The sequence below is a fragment of the Corvus kubaryi genome, unplaced genomic scaffold (genome assembly GCF_017639235.1).
Source record: "Corvus kubaryi isolate FWS band 111438036 unplaced genomic scaffold, C.kubaryi_AGA036_p1.0 37398, whole genome shotgun sequence".
Classification (NCBI taxonomy): domain Eukaryota; kingdom Metazoa; phylum Chordata; class Aves; order Passeriformes; family Corvidae; genus Corvus; species Corvus kubaryi.
The window spans coordinates 31,092,900-31,116,552 of NW_024581137.1; the positions used below are offsets into that span (position 1 = coordinate 31,092,900).

General features: G+C 36.7%; 1 long non-coding RNA gene across 3 annotated transcripts in view; it reads right to left on the bottom strand.

The window, feature by feature from the left end:
• The window catches only part of LOC121671636, a 296,300-nt gene that overhangs the window by 154,137 nt on the left and 118,510 nt on the right, over window positions 1–23,653 (bottom strand). For all 3 annotated transcript variants that reach the window (XR_006018558.1, XR_006018559.1, XR_006018557.1), the window contains 3 exons: window positions 17,073–17,297; window positions 16,823–16,984; window positions 10,894–11,013 (listed from right to left, as the gene is read on the bottom strand). This is a non-coding gene — a long non-coding RNA (uncharacterized LOC121671636). The remainder of the gene's footprint in view (window positions 1–10,893; window positions 11,014–16,822; window positions 16,985–17,072; window positions 17,298–23,653) is intronic.

A 23,653-nucleotide genomic window follows, 5' to 3' on the forward strand; every position in this document is an offset into this window, starting at 1 on the left:
TTTATTCCCTACAAAAACCAACAAGGCTATTTGACATTCACTTGCATTCCCTAATTTAACTTCAGGTGACAGAGCCATTTCAACTTACCCATCCAAAAGAATGGGGTCATACTGCCTAACAATGCTTTGCAGTGAGAAACATCTGAAAAGGTATTGTGTTTTTACAAAACAGCATTCAAAGACACAACCAAGTCATTATTGAGAAAAAAAAACTCTAAGCCCTGTATCACACATTAATCAGCTGAAACTCAGATTCGGTGCATCACACCAATATTTGACCATATCACTAAGTCTCGTAGCCTCTACCCACAAAGAACATCTGTAATACTAAGATATATTTTTTGATTTATCTTGTGAAGTCTGGATAGCTGAGATACAACTTCATGACCTGAAATTTGTATTTTCATCTTTCCTGCTGCTTAAGCACTAAGAATCACTGCCTAGATTATCACTGATCATGACACAGTTAGATGGACTTGATGTTAAAGAAGATATCATAGCTTCACATTTACGGTTCTAAACAAAGAAATCCAGGATGATTTCCTTATATTTTGGTTGTGTTCAAGTCTAAATTTAAGACGAAGTATAAACTTTTCCCTAAATTCCAAAGGGTTTCTATCCATCTCATAAATGTCTACACTTAATTTTCTATTCTTGTTTTCTTGATTGCCGGTTGCTGCTTCAGTCTTTGAGGGGTCTGAAGAGTTATCTAGTTGCCTCTACAAATGCCATGTATTTTCTACAGGGCTGACTTCGGATAGTGTGCACCCCAGAGGCATGTGCTCTGCCATCTTCTTTTCCAAAACAGGGGTTGTAGTGGTGCAGAACTCAAATTTCATAATTGTTTCAACTGATCTCTCCTGCTTTTGCAAGAGGGAGAGATGAAACAATGGCTCAACAGATGTGCTAGAAGTTAGACAGTTGCAATACACCTTAACAAATGGGAGAAAAAAAAGCACTGGAAGTGAGGAGAATCACCTCTCTGCAATATTTTATTATTTGGAATTTCAGACATGCACCTTTCCTTTGTTCGAATGGATCCTCATATTTATTCCTGCAGAGATTTTCCTATCAATACCTTTGGACTTTATTGTGACTATCAAAGGAAAGTCCTCATTCTCACGATTATATGTTGTGCAGGGTTAGCTGAAAAGCCTGAAATCCCCAAGAACAAGAGTATACCTATCCTGAAAATAAAACATCAGAAAAAAAAATCTGCAGTGAAAGTGGACATTCCAGGGGGCCTTTTTGTCCTTTTTTTTTTACTGACTGAACTTTAAAAAAGCCTTTCTGAGACGTTTTAACACTTCTGCATTCACCCATCTTCGACCAGTAATGCTGATAACCTCCTGGTGTCAGTATGGCTCTACTGCAGTTCAACTCCCTCTGCAAAGCCCTGACTGGAGATAAAAAAACTCCATGTTTGAATATGACAGCTAAATACACCGGTTAGAGGGGCTGGGATGTCAGTATGCTAGAGGAGCTGCTTAGCGGCATAAAACTGATTATTCCCTTACACTCAGATCCTTTGCAAAAATTCTTGTTCTACTTACACTCTGTATTATTGCCACAGTTCTGCTTATGAAGGGGATACCTTGATAGCATTGTCTGTACAATATAGCCAGTAGTAAGCATGCAATTATTCTAGAAAAATATTATTTTTCTAGAATAATTTTAAAAAATGTTATTTGTCACGGTATTTATTTCACTTACTGTACAAAAATGACATTAGCAGTAAAACAAATATTTGCACCCACCCCAAGCCAGCTATTACTGTTCGTGCACCTTCACCCCAGAGCTCATGAGTCAAAAGCATCAGCAGCTGAATCAAGCTGTCCTGAGGTACCATTTTTTTTCACTCAAACAGAAGCAACACCCATCAAATTATGAGTCTCACTCATCAGTCACTTCCTAAACTCTGATCATTTTTATGCCCAAATATCAATCCAGCAGCACAAAGAAGACAGGAGGGCATGGCAGCTTTTGCTTATATGTACAAAAGCTGACTTTAATTCTCCTATAATCTGCCACCTAACCATATTTCTGCTTAACCTGTTAGCAAGGCAATATGTCAGAGTGTTCTTTCTTCTGTTTTTTATCTTGTCCCCTCTCTCTAGTAAAATGATAGACAGAATTTATCTCTCTTTACAGCAAATTAGGAAGCAAATGAAAGAGAATTGGAGGGTTGTTCTTGCACATTAATTGGAAGGGGTGAGAAGGAATATTGCTATGTGAAAAAGAAGATTTAAGGGAAGTAGAGAGGAATACTGAATCCTGAAAAGAAATTATTCTAATAATTGAGGGAAAGAGTAAAAGCTCTCTTCCTTGAAACCCTGAACCTACCCTCAATCCAGAGCTCCCACTAGCTTTCCCAGGCCTGTTTTCTCCTTTATCCTCTTCCTCCAAAGTATCACAATATCAAATTTACCAACAATACTGAGACATATTTAATCAGTTTTGGGACAGCCAATTGGAATGGGAACATTTTGTGCTTATGTTTCATTGACAAATTAATTTTAAGATAAAAATTATTCTTACAAGTGCTGTGCTGCTTTCGTCTGGGGTAGGGTTAAATTCTCAGACATTCCATACAATGGATCAGACTAAAGAACTTTAAGCTCCTTTTAAGATTGAAGCACAGCAGGCGAGGCTTAGTCAAACTTCTGTGGTAATGAGTCTACTACGTCTGGACATCAACAAGTCCCTCTTTCTCATGCTGCAGCCCTCCACCATGAATATGCCAACACAAGTACTTTCTGAGGCGTTTCTACACTGCCCTCCATGAAACAATGGTTTAAAATCCTCTTTGCATGACTCTCCGAATCCATTTATCAAAATTCCATAGAAATAGACTTTTTAATCCATCTCTCCTGAATAACAACTCCTAGGATGACATGTCCTGTTTCATGGGGAGGAACAGCAGGTAGCACTGGGAAAAATAAGATATCTTTTGGCTTTAAAACAAGCTTAGCACCACTTAAAAGAAAGTAGATAATGTGTTTGTTCTCAGGAGTACTGTGTACAAATAAATCTTGTTCTAAGTTTAGTTGTACCTCAGTAATTTTAACAATTATACTGTTCCTTTAGAATGATTTAAATTGATTCCTAAGCATGTTATAGAGAACAGTATGGAGAACAGTTCTGGGTTGGTTTTTTAGTTTTATTACCTAGAAAACAGATGGCAATTTGTAATTTAACAAGCCAGCAGGGGACTTCTGCTGGTAGAACCCACTGATGGCTTTACCACAGGCATTATGATATACCAGGATGAACTTCTGTAACAGAATACTGTTTCCAATAGATCAATTTTCCAAAGAGACTTTAATAATGATTTGGCAATATATTTATGCAGCAGGAGGTTGCTAGACTATCAGAAAATCCAGAGTCTGGAATTATTTTTCTGCCTTCTTTGGAAGTAAAATGATAGTAGATGGTTCACTGAAGCATTAACATAGTCTTAGAAGCCACACAGAAATCTTGAATAAAACTAAAGAATAATTGGAACTTCCAGGAGGAAGATGATGAAAGTTTCATGAATGTACAGTCACAGCTAAATATGTTCATTTGGACTTTAAAACAAGTCAAATCTGTTTGCTCATCTCAAGTAATCCTACATGATTATATGGAATTTTTTATTCCTGCATAACTCATAGTTAATCTGCTAGGATTTCTGTCAAAACTGCTGAAGTTGATGGTGCATAAAACATACCTTACATAGTAAAGTTCATGCTCACAAGTATAAGGAAACTGAAGGAAAGTACTGCACTGCATATGGTTAAGTGACAAGTGGCTGGTGGGAGAGAAATGATTTAAAGTGATAGAAATTGGTAAAAGTATCACTAAGAACAATGGGATAGACATAACTGAGGTTGGAAGGAATATAGACCTCTCTTGTTTTTACACTGAAATTATAGAAACTCAACTCTTCTGAAATGTTTGTAATATGAATTATATTTTCTGTGTCATACTCACTGTATACCTACGCTTGTAGTTCTGGAAGGTCATCCATAATTCTAGGACTGCTTTTTTAATTTACCTGAAGTATTCCATTATCATTCAATATAAACAGAGATTCAAACCTTGTCAAAGTGAAATTTATTTTTCATTTCCAACTTAAAAAAATTATTCAGACTAATGGCCCACCCACCATTCATCTGGAACCTCCAAATTTCTATAATCACGGTCCATGCTGATTTTTCAAATGAACAGTCTAAGAAATCTAAATCTCACTTTACAACCTCTCTCTCTCCATCAGCCTCTAAATTCTTGTAAATGTGATAGACATTGTCAGAGATTCTGGCACAACCATCCAAGCAGCAGGGTCACCTTTAGAATATTGTGTTGCTACCTCATGTTCATCACCTCAATCTTTCCAAATCTAAAAATCTGTTTTATGATACCCTTCAAGTTCATCAGTAGAAATACCAGTTTTAGTAGACATAGTCTTTAGTAAAGTCTCACTCCAATCATCTCTTGCTCCTAGCTCTCAGAAAAGCCAATTTTCTTAAATGGAATCCATTGATAGGAATAAAAACTATAGATGTTTGGGAATCAAAAGTGTTTCACCCACTTTAATGTAATGGTTTATGTTAACAAAATGGTTCACTGTCCCTACAGGATTCCTGGACCAGAAATCTGATCTATCTTGTGTGTGTTAGCCTGGATAGAATAAATACATCCAAAGAATCCAGAGAGAAAATTCATTTGTATTAACAGAGGCTCTGTCTACAGAGATCTTTTAAAAATCAACTTCCTATTTAACTTTTTTTTTTTCTTTTTTCTTTTAGTTAACCTTAATGTTTAGCTGTGTAGGGTACTTCTAAGGAAGAAGTCCCATGTGAGATTTTAAACAGTTCCTACCATTTCTAGAGAGTTTGGGACAAGCTAGCATGGTTGTTGTAAAGTCATTTTATTTCCTTTGAGGAAAATAAGACAAAAAATATAAGAAAATTTGCTAAATAGAAAAAAAGAAGATTCAAACATTATGAAGGTACTCTCTGGTATCAATGACCTGGTGTGGCTTCTGGCCTCTAGGGTGAACTCACTGCTAGAGGAACAGAACAGCACAGTCATGTTCATCTGCACTAATGTCAAGATTGCTTTGACCCTCGCTCTGCACTGCTCTCTGTTGCAAGATGCTGTGCTGATTAGTTAACCTAGACCCTGTGGTTAAAGAGGGAAACCATGCATCCTCCCCTCATTAAAAAAATCAACAAACAGTGTGAGAATAAGGACATCATCATATCAAGCATGGCATAGCTCTCATATATCAGCTGTTCTTCAAATCTTTTCTTCTTTGACTAGAAAGTTTATCACCGGGTTCCTAATTCCAGCTTGGTGGTAGTCATCCTCAGCTGAGTGGGATAAGAGTCCAGGGAGATGTATGGTCCAAGGGACTGCAGAGGAATTAACCTTTTCAAACCAAAAATCAAGTCATGGCAGAAAAGAATTTAAAAGATGGGAAAATGGAGTAGTTTGTTCTGATAATTCTTTAAATCTTATTTCCAGCATGCTAATTTTGGTCTATTCAGTTCAAGTTCTATGGTCCCCTTAGCTATTCAAAACAGTTCAATCCATACAGTAGTATATTCGTTTGAACAAATTCTGTTTTTTGTTCTGAACTTTTGCTGAGTTGTATAAACAACTTCTTAGAAATCAGGCTAAGCTGGACTTCTGCTGGATTGGATATTAGCAGCACAGATCCAAGCCAAAAAGATGAGGAGCCTCCATGTGAGCTACAGACCTACCAGTCCTCTTTATAAGCACACTTGGGTCTGATGCAGTTCCCAACAACTTCACCAGATTGGAAATGATTTATGAATCTTCAAGAATGCCATTATTCTCTGAAATATGTTTCAGAAAGCCCAGACATTTTTCTTTTCAGGTATTTTTTTCAAAGTAAAAATGTCTCTAACAACTTTTAAAAGGGGGATTTCCAGATTTCAAAGTTGAGGGCAATGAAGATAATAGCTAAGTGCATTTTTATTCTTCCTATGATGTTCATCTATTTTAAGCATCAAAGCTGTAATGTAGCTGAAGGAAAAGTACATGCTACAGTAAAAATATTGGCTCTCAAAATGTGCAGTAGCTCTTCCCTCTCCTCTATAGACAGGGTTGCTATAAATAAAACATCTTTTGCCACTGCAGCATTTCTTCCAGTGTAAAGAACATTCACATGAAATTTTTACTGCATCTTGGATAGTGCAAAGCTCTGGCATAGTGTTCCAAATGAGTAATTTCATTATAATTAATCCACGAGGGACGTGCTTACTCCAGAACTGCTGGCCTTTTGATCTCAAAGAATATAACACCATTGTAGTATGGATGCCTCAAAGGCTACAGTGCTTAAATAATACAGTCCTTATGTCTACTGCCTCTTTAAAACCTAAGGATTTGAAAGGTCAGGATTGCCAAGTGTTGCAATACATTAAAAAAACCCAATTAGTATCTAATAGTAAAGGGAATTTTATAATTGTGTGCTAAAAATACATACATGTGGGAATATATTAACTGATTTAAGGTTTCGTTATTTAAATCAAGGCATATTAGATATTGTGTAAAAATATGGACCTCCTTTTTGCAACCATGAGAAAATATTTTATTTGAAGAAGCTACACAGAAAATTGCAGTTATTGATTTGACATTAATGTATTTGTCCTCTTGTAAGTGTGGCTATTAGGTCCTTTAGAGACCTGGCCATAAAGCATGTAACAGCAAATAGAATCGTTGCTTCTAAGGTAGATAGCTCTGAAGTTCAAGATTACTAGAAGGAAAAATGTCCAGGCTGACTTTAAATTACTGAAATATTTTAGAATTCTAACTGGTTCCAAAAAAAAAAAAAAAAAAAAAATCAATCAATATCAATCAATCAATCTCTGTGGCCTCCTGTATTAGTGTTGGGGGATTGTTTGACTGTTTGCGTCTTTTCGGAGAAAAGAGGAAAGATGAGGCAAGTAAAATCCAAAGTCAATACTTCCAGTAAAATGAGAGATACTAAGTATCTCAGTGCTTAAAAGTCTCCTACCCTCCAAATTTTCTGAAAGTGAATGCACAGAGTTAGCTTTTGAATCTATTGTGTTCTTTAGGGGACATCTGGATTTTATTATTTCATTTATTTAATTTTGGTGGTTGCTAATGAATATGATGAAGTGGACAAATGCTACTAGTCTCTAGCATACTGTGCACTCTTAAACACTAATGAACTATTAAACACTAATGGACTATTAGTGATGCTTTCTGGTTTTGATATATTGACATACTTCATCATGCTTTTTAAGATAAATAAAGTGCAGTAAACTGATACTATTTAAGTAAACAGGAATATGAGAAGGTAACAATATCACTAATTAAAAAAATTGTGTTGCATCCCTTTCATTGAGAGTCAGAAGTAACTACTATCAAAACTTTTGATTTTTTAGCAGAAAAAAATGATTTTTTGACCCCCACTTAGACAGAAACACAGAAAATGTTTTATCTGGCAAGGGCAAATGAACAGTGCCAAGAAGAGATCATCTACCTCCCTCTTTAGCCTTGAAACACTGGACACTTTCTGAAATCTGTTGGGAGAAGCATCACTGAGGGGACACACTGAACATCTGTCATGAGACAGGAGATATTTTGTCTCCCTGAGCTGAGGCATGGATTGCTCTGTATACCATATGTGCCTTTTTCCATACTGCCTGTGTCTGCTTTCTCCTGATTGCTCTTGCCCATATGCTAAAGACATACATCACACTCGGCAAAAGCAATTAAATGCTTGGTATCCCCTTTGCATTAGGTTTGGTACCTTGGTGCCAAGGCTTTGACTTGCACCCCACCTCTGCTCATCTGTCTTCCAAGAGTGCTCTCAGTAGTTTAAAATTCAATCTATCTTGAATTATTCATGCTCAGTGCATCAGTGACTACTATATAATTCACCAGTCTAGTCAAACAATGTTGTCTTAGAGCAGTAGGGAAAGGAGGTCACACTTGCATACAACTCCATGTACTCTGTACTCTCTGGAGCACAGGGGGAGCACACACCTTAGGACAGTACAACACAAACTGCTGTTTGCATCCAGAGAATAGGATGAGCTATCCTTGCTCCTATCCCAAAAGTTCTCTGTGTTTAGCTGTGCTGCATCCCAAAAAGGCCAAAGTCTGTTACAAAAGGTATTGGACTTACAGTTTGTCTTAACAAACACCTTTTCAGCAAAAAAGGGAACAAATATACTCACTTGAGACACAGCATACATGCAGCAGGATTGCAAATCTCTCCCTTATGGCCTGCCCATTTGTCACTGTACTAGATTGCAGAAATTATCTCCAGTATTCAAAGAATAGCTCCAACTCCCAGCACATTAATCCTCGATGAAATTACAGAAACCATTAAAGTTTACTGTGTAATTATCTAATTAAGCAGGCACCTTTGGAGCAAAAGGGCCTTTTAGGTAGATTAAATACAAAAGTTTAATGAATAAAAGTACTCTCTGATACCCCAGCCTTGTTGTTCACCCTCAAATGACAATATTATTGTAGGAGATTTACAAGTTCTTCCAAAATGAGGTTTGTAGTAGAACTGTGGGCATAATTTTATCTGCTGCTATAAAAACTCCAGTCTAACAAAACTCTGTACCTACGCCTTTAAGATTCATTTATTATAAAAGAACTCCTTGTAATATTGCTTCCAGTAAAAGAAGTGGGATGTAAAATTCCTCCTAAAGGGCTCAATCTGGTACAGTACTCAAAATAAATAGTAAAGACATGGACTGGGAGTGGAAAAGATCCAAATTTCACTAATGAGGTCTGTTGTCTGGTTACCATTTATTAGGGGTAACTACAAGTCTCAATAGGAGAGCAAAAATCTAAGCATCCTGCTAGAAGAATATTACTATCCTTTCTTCACCTTGTTAAAACTGTAGCAGGCAGACTACAGGTAATTTGCTTACATCCCTAGCATATTCTAAAAAATTAATGTATTCTCTGATTTAAGACTTGAATTATGTAAGCCTTCCTAGTAGTTTACCTCAAAACCAGACATAGCTGACATTTGCCTCCCAGAAGAACAAAGCTGTTATTTTGTCAATGCCAACAGTGTTCACTGGCTTAGAAAACGAAAGGCATTGCTGGGTCATGAGGTCTCAGAACCAAGAATGTGGGGCAGCTTGTGATCTCAGCACAAGCCTGAAGAAACATGGGTCTGGACATACTGATGTGAGCAGTTTGCTTTTAGTAACAAGTACCCTAATTTATGTGATCTTCAGCAAATAGTACTTGTCCTCCTCCCTGCTCCTCTCTCAGGTGTTGTTGAGCATCCCCTCCCTTGCACACAATCCTTCCACTCAGTGCTTCAGGGCACATGACTTGCCATCATGACTTGCCATCAGATTCCTGATCTCTCCTTTGCCATGGTGACTGATGAGACATTCTTGATGCTTCTGTCCACTTTTGACTCCCTCCTAAGATGTTATCTGTCCTGTCAATGGCTGACCTCTAATCACGATTCCTGTTTCCTTCCTGTCTGCTTTTGAAAGTTTTCCTACAGAAATGGTGACATCGGGGTGATTTCTCCAACAAATTTTTCTCTCTTTGTCCTTATGGTACCCTCTCAGCTAAAGGACTTGACTACTCCCATTTACACTGAATCTGCAGTTTCAGTGGATACATATTCTCCTACCAAAACTCTCTCCTAGAAATGGTACTTTTATCTCTGCCATAAATCTCTTAAATTTATATCAAAAGAAATAGGTTCAGATGAATGTAAGGTTCCTTTGTCATTACTCTTTCCTTCTCAGAGAAAAAATATTTTTATTTATTTTTTTATTTATTATTTTATCTTTTGCTTCTCATTCTATCTCTTTCAAGTTTCCTTATGCTCACAGATTGTTTCTTACATACATCACTATCTTTTTGTGCTTTGTTCTAATTCTAAGCAGAAATATAGAAACTATAACAACATCTGGGCAATAAAGGATCATCTCCTGACATTTTTCACCCTTGTATTCCAAACTCAAAAGAATGCAACATCTCAAGTTATGACAGAAGACAAGTCTTATATGACATAATCGCCATTCCCATGCACTCTTCTGACAAGGACTGTATCTGATGTGGACGCTCCTGAGGGAGTAACAGAGATGGATAAGATAGGACATTTATTTATTTACATGGGTTTGAAGGACCTGTTAATTAAATGACAGTTCAATTTTACCCACTCCTGTATGTGATTTGTATAATTTAAAGGCACATCTGTTCCATATCAGGTGAACTTCTCCACCTTAGCAGTTTTATCACTTTGACACTTATTTCCATATTTCAGTTCCATAATCACAGGATATATGTTACTAATTCTTTAGATAAAACCTCTAGTTAACACAATGCAAAGTGATGTGAATGTGTAGCTAACAGTACATGCAGAGAAATCATACTATTGCAACCTGAAATAAAGTACCATTTGAATGAACAGAACAAATAAACTCATGGTTTTCAGCTGTAAAATGAAAATATATACTTGGATAAAGTCCCATGTATGTCCTTTTAAGCTGAGTGTATCATCTTTTTAGAAATCATGGATGACACCTTTAAGAGATTTAACTCTGGTGATTTCATTTCTAAGTTGACTATAAAAAATCGAATAAAGTCAAGAGTGATCCAGCTCCTCAAGTTGGTTATTTCAATATTAATGTCCTCAGCAGGTGTAATTAATTTATACAACATTTTTTGATCTAACTAAACAGAGCTATGAAAATTATTTTCATACCCTTTCTTGGATTATCAGTCTCTAATTTAAGACCAGAGGTGGGGAAGAGAAAACTATGTGTTATGAAGCTGCAATTTATGATGATGCATTACATTTTAAAGGTAGTAAGAAAGAGACATACTCTTCACTGAGAAGAAGCAATATTTAAACTCACTCACTTTGTGGGAAGGTGCTGCAAAGCAAGGAGAGTCAAAGCTGTATATTCCAAGATTCATTTCTATGTTTTCTTCATATGTTGTCCTTATAATATTTTCTCTTCCTGAAGGAACATTTTGGCACTAAAAAAAAAGTGGTTTTGAAGCCACATTAGCAGCATATTCTGGGTGTATCAAGTAAAGTCAGAGGGAAGGACTAGAGAAAAATGAACCAACACTGCTTTAAAGAAAATCTTATCTTCATAATACTGAATATTTCATTAATTTATTCAGGTTTCATCATACATTTCACACTGAAAATTACTTTTTTCCAGACTAAACCAGACTAGTTTAAAATTTTCAAGACATTTCCTTTTGTTTTTATGTAGCTATTCTATATTATGGATGATCTGCCTAATGTTTTAATAAATGTGATGCAAGAAATGTCAAATTGCTTTTAATTTAATAAAATACAACATTGAAAACTCATTCATATGGCTTATACACATATTAAGGCCCACAACCCTGCTTAGATTCCTGAAGAACTTTTTTCCCAGCACAATGTATTTCCAGTCTGTAACAGAGACACTTCTAAATTAGCCAAACCTTTCCACTTCTCATTTTTCCTACAGCAATTCCACTTATCCGTGTTTTCTCATGTGCTTCACTCCACACCCAAGGCAGTTACAATCTTGGTGTCCTCTTCTGTTACTTTTAAAGCAGTGACTTAGCATTTGTTCAGCTAAATGAACAGCAAATTTCAGCCAAAATCTTTGATGCCAGGTCCAGACATGTAAGCTAGTTGGATCCAAATAACGGCATCATATTCCCCAAGAGAACCGACAGCACAAATCTTTACATGACAAATAGTTAAAGGAGCAAGAAAAGGTCATACTATCTTCGTTGAGGAAAAGTAAAATTTAAACTCACTTACTTGCATTAAGTTTTTGCAGTGCACCAGAAGCTGAGGCTGCATTCTCCATGCAATTATACTAACTTCCTCATCTTATTTATAAATAAAGGATATTAAAATCACAGATGATGGAAGACTTTATATTAGTGGGTTTAAGATTAATTATTTTAGGAAAGAAAGACCACAGACATTGATAAAAGTCATTGCAGACTTTGAAGAATTTGAGAGTGTTTAGAGTATTAAGGGAAAAAAGTGATGTGACATTTTATTAATTGGAAAATTGATGAGAGAAGTAGTTGTGTGAAGAGTCATGGAATTTTTTTTATTCATTTTGGCAAGATTTACTAAAAATGAAGCAAAAAGGCAGATTCTTAAATAGAATTTTAGGCCACCATCTAAAAATTCCTGTTTATGGCTATGACTGAATAATACTGAAAGCACAGTCATTATTTCCAACAGGATTGTACCCTTTTTCATATAAATAGTAGAAGTCTATGCCATGTTTACAGAGATACATAAAAAATGCAATCTATTCTCAAATATACTGTTCTCCTGGAGATATCCCAATCAGAAGCACATAGACACAATCTCTTCCGTAAGTTCAGAATTAGAAGGGTAAGGAGAAAATATCTGTAAATTTAGAAGAGCTCTTCAGTGCAGTGCCTCTAGGTATCTCTTTGGCAGAGGGATCTAAAAGTCCTTCCATTCATAAGCAACAGACTGCTCCCATATCAGACCACCTGCTCCAACACAGTCAGGGCCTTACTGGTTGAGACAACTGTGCTCAGCTGCATCTTTTTACTGTAGTCACATTGCTAACATCGCCACTGAGGGGATTGGGTTATGTGCTACCAGTTAGAAAATGCTTAATACACAAAATATTGTGGGGCATGAGAAGATTGGTTAGGGCTATATGAGCTCCATCATTAAGCCTGTGTATTTGTTCTTCTTTTTAGTAGGCACAACTGTTCTGAGCACAAGCACAACTGTTCCATTAGGGTAATTGCATAGCCAGGCAATACCATTGATCACCAATCAATACCACTGCTTAAGCATGGGATGGAAGCCAGATTACCCTAAGATGCAGGCAACAAGCTCTCACATTGCAAACCCTCCTGTCTCTGCTGACTGTTGAATTCAAACATTTCTGTAAAATCTACATATCCATCTTACTTTCTGACTCATGCTTTGCAATTCAAAAACTGGCCACAGCAAAAATCAATGCCAGTAGATTAGAGGCTGAGAACTGTCACAGAAAAGAAAAAATTATCTTCTTAGGCAACTGCTAGCCATTGAAAAATGTCACAGGCACAATGTTCTTCCTTTCATTTAAGCACTGCAGCTATATTATGGGACATCTTTCGATTCTCAAAATGTCAGCAATGCATTTGGGCCCATATTCACTCTCAGCCAATAGAAATAAAAGATGGGAATTAGCTGCAGCAATATTTTGTTTGCTGATCTTAGAAACATTCACAGGCAATGAATGTGGTTTTAGCTGCCAATATATTATTTTTTCAAGAAAAAAAGAAAAGTCTTGGAACAGTTAATATAAATTACAAAAAATTTAAATGAGAAAAATCTGTGGGCAGATTTCCTATATTTGTTTTCTCAATGGTCTTTGCTCCCAAGAAGTATATTAAATAGAGAAGAATTTTTCAGTGGGTTGTGCAGGAGACTTCAGCCTTTTAAATTAGGCAAAATGCATAATTCAATGCTGGTAGGTTATAAACATGTATTTGCACAGTATATATTGTGCAGAATATGTAACTTACACATGCAACCCCCACTCAGGTTTATTTATGTGCTCTGACCCCTATTGTGGAAGCAATGAAGAAAATATCAACATACTTACCTGAATAGCTATTTCTGAAATTGAGAATTATGAAGGAGATGAAAATCAATCTCCTGATTAGTAGAAATAGCACAAACAGGCAGAATTTCAAAGGTGCATCTCTGGACACTATGAATGCCAAGAGAGAGGTGTAAACATTAAGATACAGCAAGATTAGTAGAAAAGGCAGGTTACTACACAGTATGACTGACAACAAAATCCTAATTTACTTGCATGAAACTTATTGATGGAGGAGCTTATCTTCTGTCACTTGTTATGAAGATGGTCTGGTGCTCAGGTTTATCAGTAATCCTTTGATGGATTTTACAAGGACAGATTTTCATGCTCACTGAATAGAGTTATCAGAGGCATTTATGCTCATTTGTACAAATTTTTTCCAATTTTTTGGAGGTGATGAAGGCCACTGCAGTTGGAAGTCCCTTTCCACAACTGCTGGTAACCATTGACATATCTTCCAAATCACAGCACTTTGGTATCCCAGCATTTACATTATCCGCCTGTCTTCGGAGGGATTGGATTTTGTGTCTGAGAAATCACAGAGCAGTCTAATTTTGAGAGTAAGTGGACATGTAATAACATACAGGGAAAAATGCATGCTTGGTTTATGCCCACAATTACACACATATAGTATGACTAAACTCTAGTAATTCAAATATTGTAACTATTTCAAAGATTCTTGTGACCACATGTAGAAAGTGGCATAAAGTCATGTTTTCCTTCCCATCTTAAGAACAATTTCCATCTGAAGTAATCAAAACAAAGAATGCTTTAAAAGAAACAAAACATGTTCTTATAGACATTTTTCTCACAATACCACTTACATGTACTAACCATGAGTCCTTGATAAATAGGAATAAATACTGTGTAAAGAGGCGACACCCATCTTTTACCTATTTTTTAGAGAAATCTATTATTCTCCAATAAAATTAAAATAACGATGAATGCTTTTCTCCCTGAATTCTTCCTATGATCTCTGACAAATACAGTGCAAAATGCTGAGTGATGGTCATCACTCTGGCACTGGCAGTATTCTTCTAGTAAGAACAGCAAAGTATTTTCAAATCCTATTAAAACTCTGCAGTACATATTTTGCAACAGAACATGGATACACATGATTAAACTTTCATGAATAAATCACAAGACATATCTGTTAAAAGACAGCATGGATGTGGAAATTCATTACAGGCTTGCGGTGAAATACAACTCAAGTTTGTAAATTGGAGAAGCAGTTCTGTCACTCCACCCACACTACTCACAATGGTAGTGCTGTCAAAGGGCAAAAGCCAGTGAATACTGAGGGAAAAAAAAAATGAGGTGGAGGTGTTACTCCTTTTAGTATAAAGAGTGAAACAATAAGGCTCTTTAATGTAAGCATATTTTTTCAAATTAGGAATACAACAGCATGGGTCAGTGAAACCATGCTTCAAGCTGACCACAGAGATGAGAATGGATGGAAGGTGGGAGACACAGAGTCAGGGTCATGCAGGGATCTTCAAAAGTATGAAGTATTTGCACTGAAGCATTTTAAGTAATCCCTTCTAGCTGTTCACTTTCAGGCTGCTGCAACTATTATGCTTGCCTTCAAGCTCTTTTCAGTTCAACACAGTGCATATCACACTTACTTCAAGCACTGCTGCAAATTGTTATATTTATTATGATACTTTGAATTAATGCTTTCACCTCCACATCATTCTAAGCAACCCTTCATAATCAAGAATTAGTAATTAATAGAGACACAAAGAGAACACATTGGTAACACAGCTTTTCTGATTTGTCCCAGAAAGACAGATATGCAGCAAACAAATTTCACTTTGAAATAAAGGGATCAGGTAGATTTCAGGTGAATTCATACAAGTAAAAAAATGTAAATATCAGTGAGATATTAGAAATAGAGATAGACATTTCTACACCTAAAATAAGGTGTGAACAGATGCAGGATGATAAGTTCCATTCTCTATTAAATTATTTCTATGAAACGTTCCTGAAAGACCATTAACTCTTCCACAGTGTTTTCGTTCTTTACTCAGTTCTATATAAAATAGCAAAAACAGAGGAAGTCTTCTGATGCATTCTGTATGACTTGTAAAGGAGAGAAAAATATATACCTCATGAGATGCAGGGGCTTATCGACTGTATATATAGTGTTGTGACTGCATTATTTCCTGGATGTAAACCAACTCTATTGCCTCTTCCAGTTTAATCCTTTCCCAGCTGAAATCACTAGGGAGCCCACCATGCAACACATGAAAAAAAAAAATTCTTACTGAAAATGTGAAAATGTATCAATAAAAAGAATACCAAAACAAATCCAGACCAAAGCAAACAAACAAAACACCCTTTCCCCCCTAAAAGATACAATAGTGGTTAGGAAGTTGTAACTAAGGGTATGAACTATTGGGCAGAAAAACATATTCTGGAGATGAGAAGGCTCTAGTGAGACCTTATAGCAGCCTTCCAGTACTTGAAGGGAACACACAAGAGAGCTTGAGCAGGATGTTTTACAGGAGCATGCAGTGTCAAGATAAAGGATATGGCTTTAAACTAAAAGAGGGTAGATTTAGATTAGATATTAGGAAGAAATTCTTTACTGTGAGGGTGGTGAAGTACTGGAACAGACACTGACCAGAGAAGTTGTGGATACCTCACCCCTGGAAGTGTTCAAGGCCAAGTTGGATGGGGCTTTGAACAACCTGGTCTAGTGGAAGGTGTTCCTGCCTGTGGTGGGTGCCTTGGAACACAGTGGTCTTTAAGGTCCCTTCCAACCCAAACCATTCTATGATTCTACAGCCACCTAAGAAGTTGAATACACTCATTGAACCCACTGAAAACGAAACCCTTTTTTCCTGATGAAGAGTTATTGTTCAACCCTACTACACATAATTGCTTGAACCAATGCATGGAGAGCAGCCACATCATGTACCCAAGACAGCCCTCTAAGTAAGGGTTACAGTATTAATTCTGCTTTAACTAATGGTGAAACCACATGTTAAACTATAGAAAAACGTGTTGTAGTCTGAGACAGCCTCCTTTGCTTTTATGAAATACAAACAGGTTGGTTCTGCCGCTGCTGGAAATCAGCGATGCTGCATTAAAATCATGCAATCCTTATATTTATTTTTTGTTTGTGCCTTTTTATTAGGCTGTCTCAGAGCACCTTAGGAATCAAACCTGTAAATGTCTCTTACCCTAAAATAAACAGCACTCAGCATGACACAAATGACATTTTGTGAGGCTCCAGGAGGGAGTAAAGTAGCACTGCCACAGAGTTCCTTCTTCCTCTTGAAATGTCATTACTCTGGTATATTAACATAAATCACTTATCCAGTTGGACAGCACAGCAGGTCACTCTAGAAAGGATTTCAAGTAATGAAATATGTTTCACACATAAACAGAAGATACAAAGCAATACCAAATGGTTCCCAATACTTTACTTACTCAGCACTCCATTTGCCAGGTTTATTGTTCATGTACATAATAAACTTGATTGCATGCTGCAGTAGCCTTGTTTATTGGTTCAACCACTTGAACTCATTCCATATTCATTTTGGTGTTCATCATGTTTTCGCCCACATGTTGTACATAATCCAAACAGTTGAAACAATATTGTGTGCATGCTTGGTAGAGTACATATGAGGAATAGGCCGAGGTTATTTCCCTGTACTTGATTAAGGGCAGAAAAAAAGATCTTGAAGAATATTAAAAATGCAGTCTAGTAGATCTCTGTGACATTTATGAGTTCTGTTCAATCATTTGTCAGGTAAATCAGAAATACAAAAGTATCTATGGATACAGATATTAGATTAATCAGTCAATACCATTCAGATATAGGTCAATCGTATAAAAAAAAAAAACAAAAACAAAAAACCAACAAAACCCAACTCCCCCAAATACTTCAACAGAAAAGGCATGTGATATGTTATTCATTGGCCTATGTGGCTCCCCATTTTATCCACTTTGTTTTTAAAATCCATCATTTTTATTCACTATGTAGTATAAGGAGAAAGAAGAATATATAGTGAAACATTTTCAATAAGTTTTAGAGGAAAAGGAAATGGCCAGAGGTCATCTGAATAAATAACAAAACTAGATACTTCATCCCCTCTTGTCTGAAGAAAAAGAAGTGTGGTAGATTTTCCAATCTCTTGTTGCCTTCAGCAAGATTTTGTTTTAAATTATCAAACCAAAGGAGTTCTTCCTTCATGGAAGGAATGTTCCAAAATATCTGCAAAAGAATAACCTTGTCAGACAACAAACTAAACAAATTTCCACCATTAACATTCAATACAAAGAGAATCCTTGGCATCCTGCTTAGTCACTTCAAAACCGCACATTTCATGGCTGCTACCAAACATTTATCGGCTAAACAGTTGGTACGACATTATTGCTTAAGACATCATCTGTAGATATCTCCTACGTTCCTGTCTTTTTTTGGCTCTATTTTTGCATGTATCCTAGGCACAGGGAACATGAATGCTTTTAGGACACCATTTCTTACTGAATGCATTAAGTTGTATTTTGAAGACCAGACCCTGACTTGCCTTTTACTGTTATCACAATTATGTTCTATGAACACTCTCACTTCTATTTTCTGTTAGGGAGAAAAAAACAAATGTGCAAAGCAGTTGGCATTATATTTTTTTCTTTAAATTTCTTTGAAACTAGGAAAAGTTTAAAACAAATATCAAAAACGTATCATCTAACAAGATAAATTTATTTATGAAGTATTAGTAAATGAAACAAAATGCTTAATGTACATGTCATTAATTTAATCTTATAGTTAGGCAAGTGAAACGCAAAAGGGAATTGCCTTCTAAGAATTATAAATCTGGTAGCTGCCACATGGTCATAAGGCCAGTGGCAATTACATAAGCAAATGTATGGTCTTAACCTGCTTCACTGTTCCAGGCATTCTCTCCCCTCCTATCTCTTCTGCTACTTTCAGCACATTTAAACATATTATTTGCCATCCTTAAGTTCTGGGCATCTCCTCACATCGCAGGAGAAAATGAAATAGCTGCAAATGAGTTGCTTCCAGAATGAGGATCTCTATAGATTTACTAGGACTGCCCTACACTTAAATTCATTTTGCACAGTGGGAGGCAGAGTTAATAGTTTTATTAGCAAAGCACATGCTACAGTGCTAATGCCATCATAGTGCTTTTGGTACACAGTATCTCTGTGTGAAGTGGCATTGTGTAAGCTCTCAGACATCAGTAAGGATCTGTTTATGGCTGCTTGTTTTATGAGGTAAGATTATGGTTTATTAAGAAACACTGTTTACAGTAGACAGCTACACTGAGACATCATAAAAGTATTATGGAGAAAAGGAAAAGCGTGAAAGATGCCCTTCCCCCTCCAAAAAAAAAAAAAAAAATTAGTTCTGGTGTTCTGGTGAAATATCAATAACAATAACACACTTAACACATTTTACGTTATCGTTTTCTGCTTTCAGCATTTTAGTTTATAAAATACTGTAGCTTCTATCTGCAAAGCAAGTTTTTAGGCACTATGGTTACAAAGAACTCAATATCTTCATATATTTTTAATCAATCCATATAAGTATCTTTGTTGCACTCTGAATTAGTAAACTCTTTGGAACATGTGCAATAATGTAAATCCTTAATGTCTTATTTAATTGCCTACTGCTCAATATATTTACTTTATAATTGCGTAAAATCATCTTGGCCAGTTTTTATGGTCAAGAACTTATGACCATGGCAATCATAATTTCCATATTTGTCTTGTCATCATGTCTTTGCCCTGTTGTTTTTAAAATAATAATTTTACAAGCTTAAACCCTTAGTAACATCAAATTACACACCTAATTTCCCCTCTTGTCCAGTACTAGAGTGCTTTTAGATTCTTGATGCATTTGTTTTTTCCTAATGATAATTTTGCATAATTTATATTAAGTTTTTGTACTGTTCACTACAGGACAAAATATTTCATTTACATGATTTCAGATAACTCACTTTCTATGTTGAAGACAGCATTTTCCAAAGATACTAATCATATGTAATTTTAACGGAAACTTTTAAAGGTAACATTTACCAAACTACTTTCAGCTTTGCTAATTTTTGGTATTGAGAAATTACTGTTTTCTCTGCTAACCAACTTGAAGAATTGTCACCTGAGAAACAGACTAGCAGTGCTATTGTAGCACTTTCCGCCTTATAACTAATGCAGAAAAAAAAAAGGCTTCTCTTATATTTATTTAGTAAACATAAAAGTTCAGATAAAATACAGCAATCACCAGGAACACAGATTATTTTCTGTATTGTGTGTAATGAGTAGAATACCTTTCCTTTAACTAATGAAAAAACTCAGAATTCAGAAAGCCATTTACCCCACATTACTTGTTTTACAAGATTCTAATTTCTCTTACTATGCAGAATGGAGAAAAGTAATGGGTAGACTAGAACCATTATTTATATATATCTGTTGAAAATTCTATCTTGCTGAGAAGAGTTATATATCTTTCAACTGTTTAAGAAAAAAGGTTGTGACTTCTGCCTTTTGCAAGTAATTATCTTTCTTTCTCAGCCAATCACACTTTACTTGTTTCCTATGGATGAACTGGCTGCAGCAATGTTCCTTACAAGCACTTTATGCAGAACGTTCCATAAATCCTTGGTATTGCTATCCTTCACATGAAGACAACAGAGTGCTAAATTATTTAGCTGTAATTTCTTCCATCTGCTAAATTTTAATTCTTGTTTTAGTGACAAGGGGGATGTTGGCATTTCCTTTGGTACACCAGTATTGACTCTTTTTGCTGAATGACTATTCCAATTCTTTTCCTACTGAGGCGAAACATTAGAAAATTGCCATAAGCTTTTTCTTTTATGTTATGAGATGGGAAAGACCTAAAATTGTGCTGTGGGCTTCCTGCCCTGAGTTTTCTCTCCAATTTCTAAGTGATAAAGTGGGATCAAATTTTCAATGTGCAAGGATGTAAATGGAGATTTACACAAAGATGATTGTCATGGGTTAGCAAGCATAGTCCTGGAAGTGATGTTCTATGACCTGACAGAACCTATCAGCTGCCCAGTTTGAATATGGACAATTTTTTAAGCCACTTAAAATTTTGACTGCCTCTGTGGTGAACATTTAAGAATGGACAAAGCCTGGGGGAGCTCTGTCTCGTTTCCAGCTGGGACAGGTGGCTGCAGGGCCCGTACGGGGCCCTCAGGGCCCGGGCCAGGTCCTGCTCAGGCCAGGCCGGGCCACGGCCATCCTGGAGCCGTGCAGCCCTGTTCCACCCGCGGCCTCCCGCAGCCCTGCTACGTGCAGACAGCACGGCCCCCCCTCCAGTGCGGCCGAAGATTCAGCTGAAGCTGCACCGCTGCCCAGCAAAGATCATGTGACCAGCAGTGATAAGCGAAATTCCAGCTGCGGGGCCCAGATGAGATTAACCTTTTTAGTGCTGTGAAGAGTTGAAAACCTGAGGGAGGAGAAAGAGGAGATGCTTAAAGCTGAAATTCTGTTGTAAAGCTATGGTGGTGATGGATATATCAGAGTACCTGCTGTAATTTCATGAAAGCATAGGGGGTGGAGCGTTCAACTTGTACATGTGAGCAAAAGCACCTGTGCTGGAATAAGCAAATGCTGAAGCAGCCATAATTTGAACAGAAGTTTGAACAGGGGGAGATGGAAGCGATGAGGACTCTTGCTCCAATTGGAAGGAGAACACCTCTGTTCCTAGGGATACTCCCAGAGATAGTCTTAGAGATGAAGACACTTTTTTCTCCCAGGAAAGGAGGAGGGCCTCTATTCTCAGAGATGGAAATGCTCCGATGGGTGAAGAGAACTTTTGTTTCTGAATGGCTCAACCTTAAAATGGTATCCCAGTAGCTCAAGATTGGACCCTCAAAAGCAGTTGTGGGAAAAGCTGCAAGTCATGGGAAGGGACTCCCACATGATGCTAGCAGAGAACCAACCCGGGCGGCTGACTCGTTGTGATAATGTCTCCATAGTATGAGCAAGAGAAACTCCTTTCCCTAAGCGAACTGAACAAGGTTGTTATGGAAGTGGTAAACAGACTGAACATCTCAAGGGTTGTCTTTTTGCATTGTCAGTGGGAGAAAGGAGAAAGGTGGGGGGAGGAGAAGTGTTCTGAAGGTGTGGTATGATTTTATTTTTTTTTCCTTCTTTTAGGTCTATTAATAAGCTTCTTTATATTCTTTCAAGTTTGGTGCCTGCTTTGTTTTTCTCCTAATTCTTATCTCACAGAAGGTAAACAGTAATGAGTATTTTGGACCAAACCACTACACTAAATTGATGTTTCTGCCCGGTTACAAACTGAACCTGCTACAATGATAAAATTTAAGAATGTGAAAACAAGGTCAGGTGAGCATGTGGAGACAGACGTGGCGTTAAACAAGTGTTGGTAGATATGTAAACTCTCAGCAATGGCTACACATAGGGTTTCTCCTGAATTCACAGTTAGGTGGCCGTTTGCTAAATGCAATCTCCAGCTTGCACCAGAGATGGCATCACAATTCAAAGCCAGGAAGTTGCTCATCAAGCTTTAAGAGTAAGAGAGCATATTAAACAGGGAAAATTCACTTTCTGGTTGTCACAGCATGACAGCATCTGTTGTGGAGATTTTTAGAGTACACACATACTCTGATGAGGAGTTGGCAAATAAAATGTTTAGTGTCTCTTCAAAAATTGATAGGATGACTGAGACTAACCTGGTGGATACCACATTCTAACTGCTGAAACAGCAAACCTGCTCAATTCAGATGGTCACTGCTGACTCACGACTTCTTTTCAGACCCTCAGACTTCCTTTCAGTGGCCTGGAATTCCAGACTCAGTACTGTGGTTTGAAATTTGCATTGCATAAACAGAATACAGAAGCTCAAACACTCATCTTCAGTTACACTTCCAAAATGTCAATATCTGCAGTGATTAAGTGAGTAGAGTGTGAAGCTCTGGCACAGTTGCATCTTTTTATGTGGGTTAAATCCCATAATTAGAAGTGCAATAAGCTCCTATCTGAAAATCACCAAAGAATGCAAATCTCTTGATGAAAACTGGGCTTATAAAGATCAACATTTTGTAAGAAACTGCATTAATTTAAGATAATTTATATTTGAATTAAGTTAAAACTTTTAGTAGCCTTACTTTTCAGTGTCATTACTTTCTCTTGCTGCCAGTTCAAAGTAAATCTAGCCAGACACTAACAGCTGGATTCTATTCTTTTATCACCAATAATAATAAGATATTGTTTTCTCTGTAGTTCATTAATTGACAAGATGAAAACAGTGTTCATTTAGCTTACAGAAGATAATTGTCTTTGAGAACAAGTCAACTAGGATATGGTAGCCATGTCTTCAAAACACTCCCTTCCACTTAGAAGGAGTAATTTCATAAACTGGCACAGTGGACCGCAGGTCATCTTTATGGAATACACCTGTGGAAGTAATGGTCCAAAATGTTAAACGTCTTAAGTTTAAGCTGCCAAAGATGGGTCTCCACTGAAGTCATGATTGCCAAGGAAACTATTTTTAACCAAATACTTATGAGCAAAAGTGTGTAATTGAATGTTAATTATAAGAACTATAAACAAGGATTCATTACAACTCCATTAAGTTCAGGCTGAAGTGGAACAATCATCATAGATGGCAGCCAAAAAACATACCCAGGTTAATTAATTGGACGGATCTTGGAGGAGCTCTGTATCAAGTACTAAATGAGCACTCTTTTCAGCATGCCTCTTAGAGAAATATTCTTTTTGTCCTGGCTTAAATTTTCTACCAGGCAGTCCTTACTGACTATATGTAAGACTTAAACCTGTCTTTCTATTACATATATATATATGTGTGTACATATAGTAAAAATTGATTGAAATATGTAATTTTTTTTCTGACAGATTTCACCAAATGAAGGAGATAAGGAATTTCATCTAAATTATTTTACTTAGCAAATTGGAAAAACGTTGTTGTAAATTGAGAAACTTTTTTAAGACTGAAATTTAGTGAAACTAAGGAAACTAAATGATCAACCACA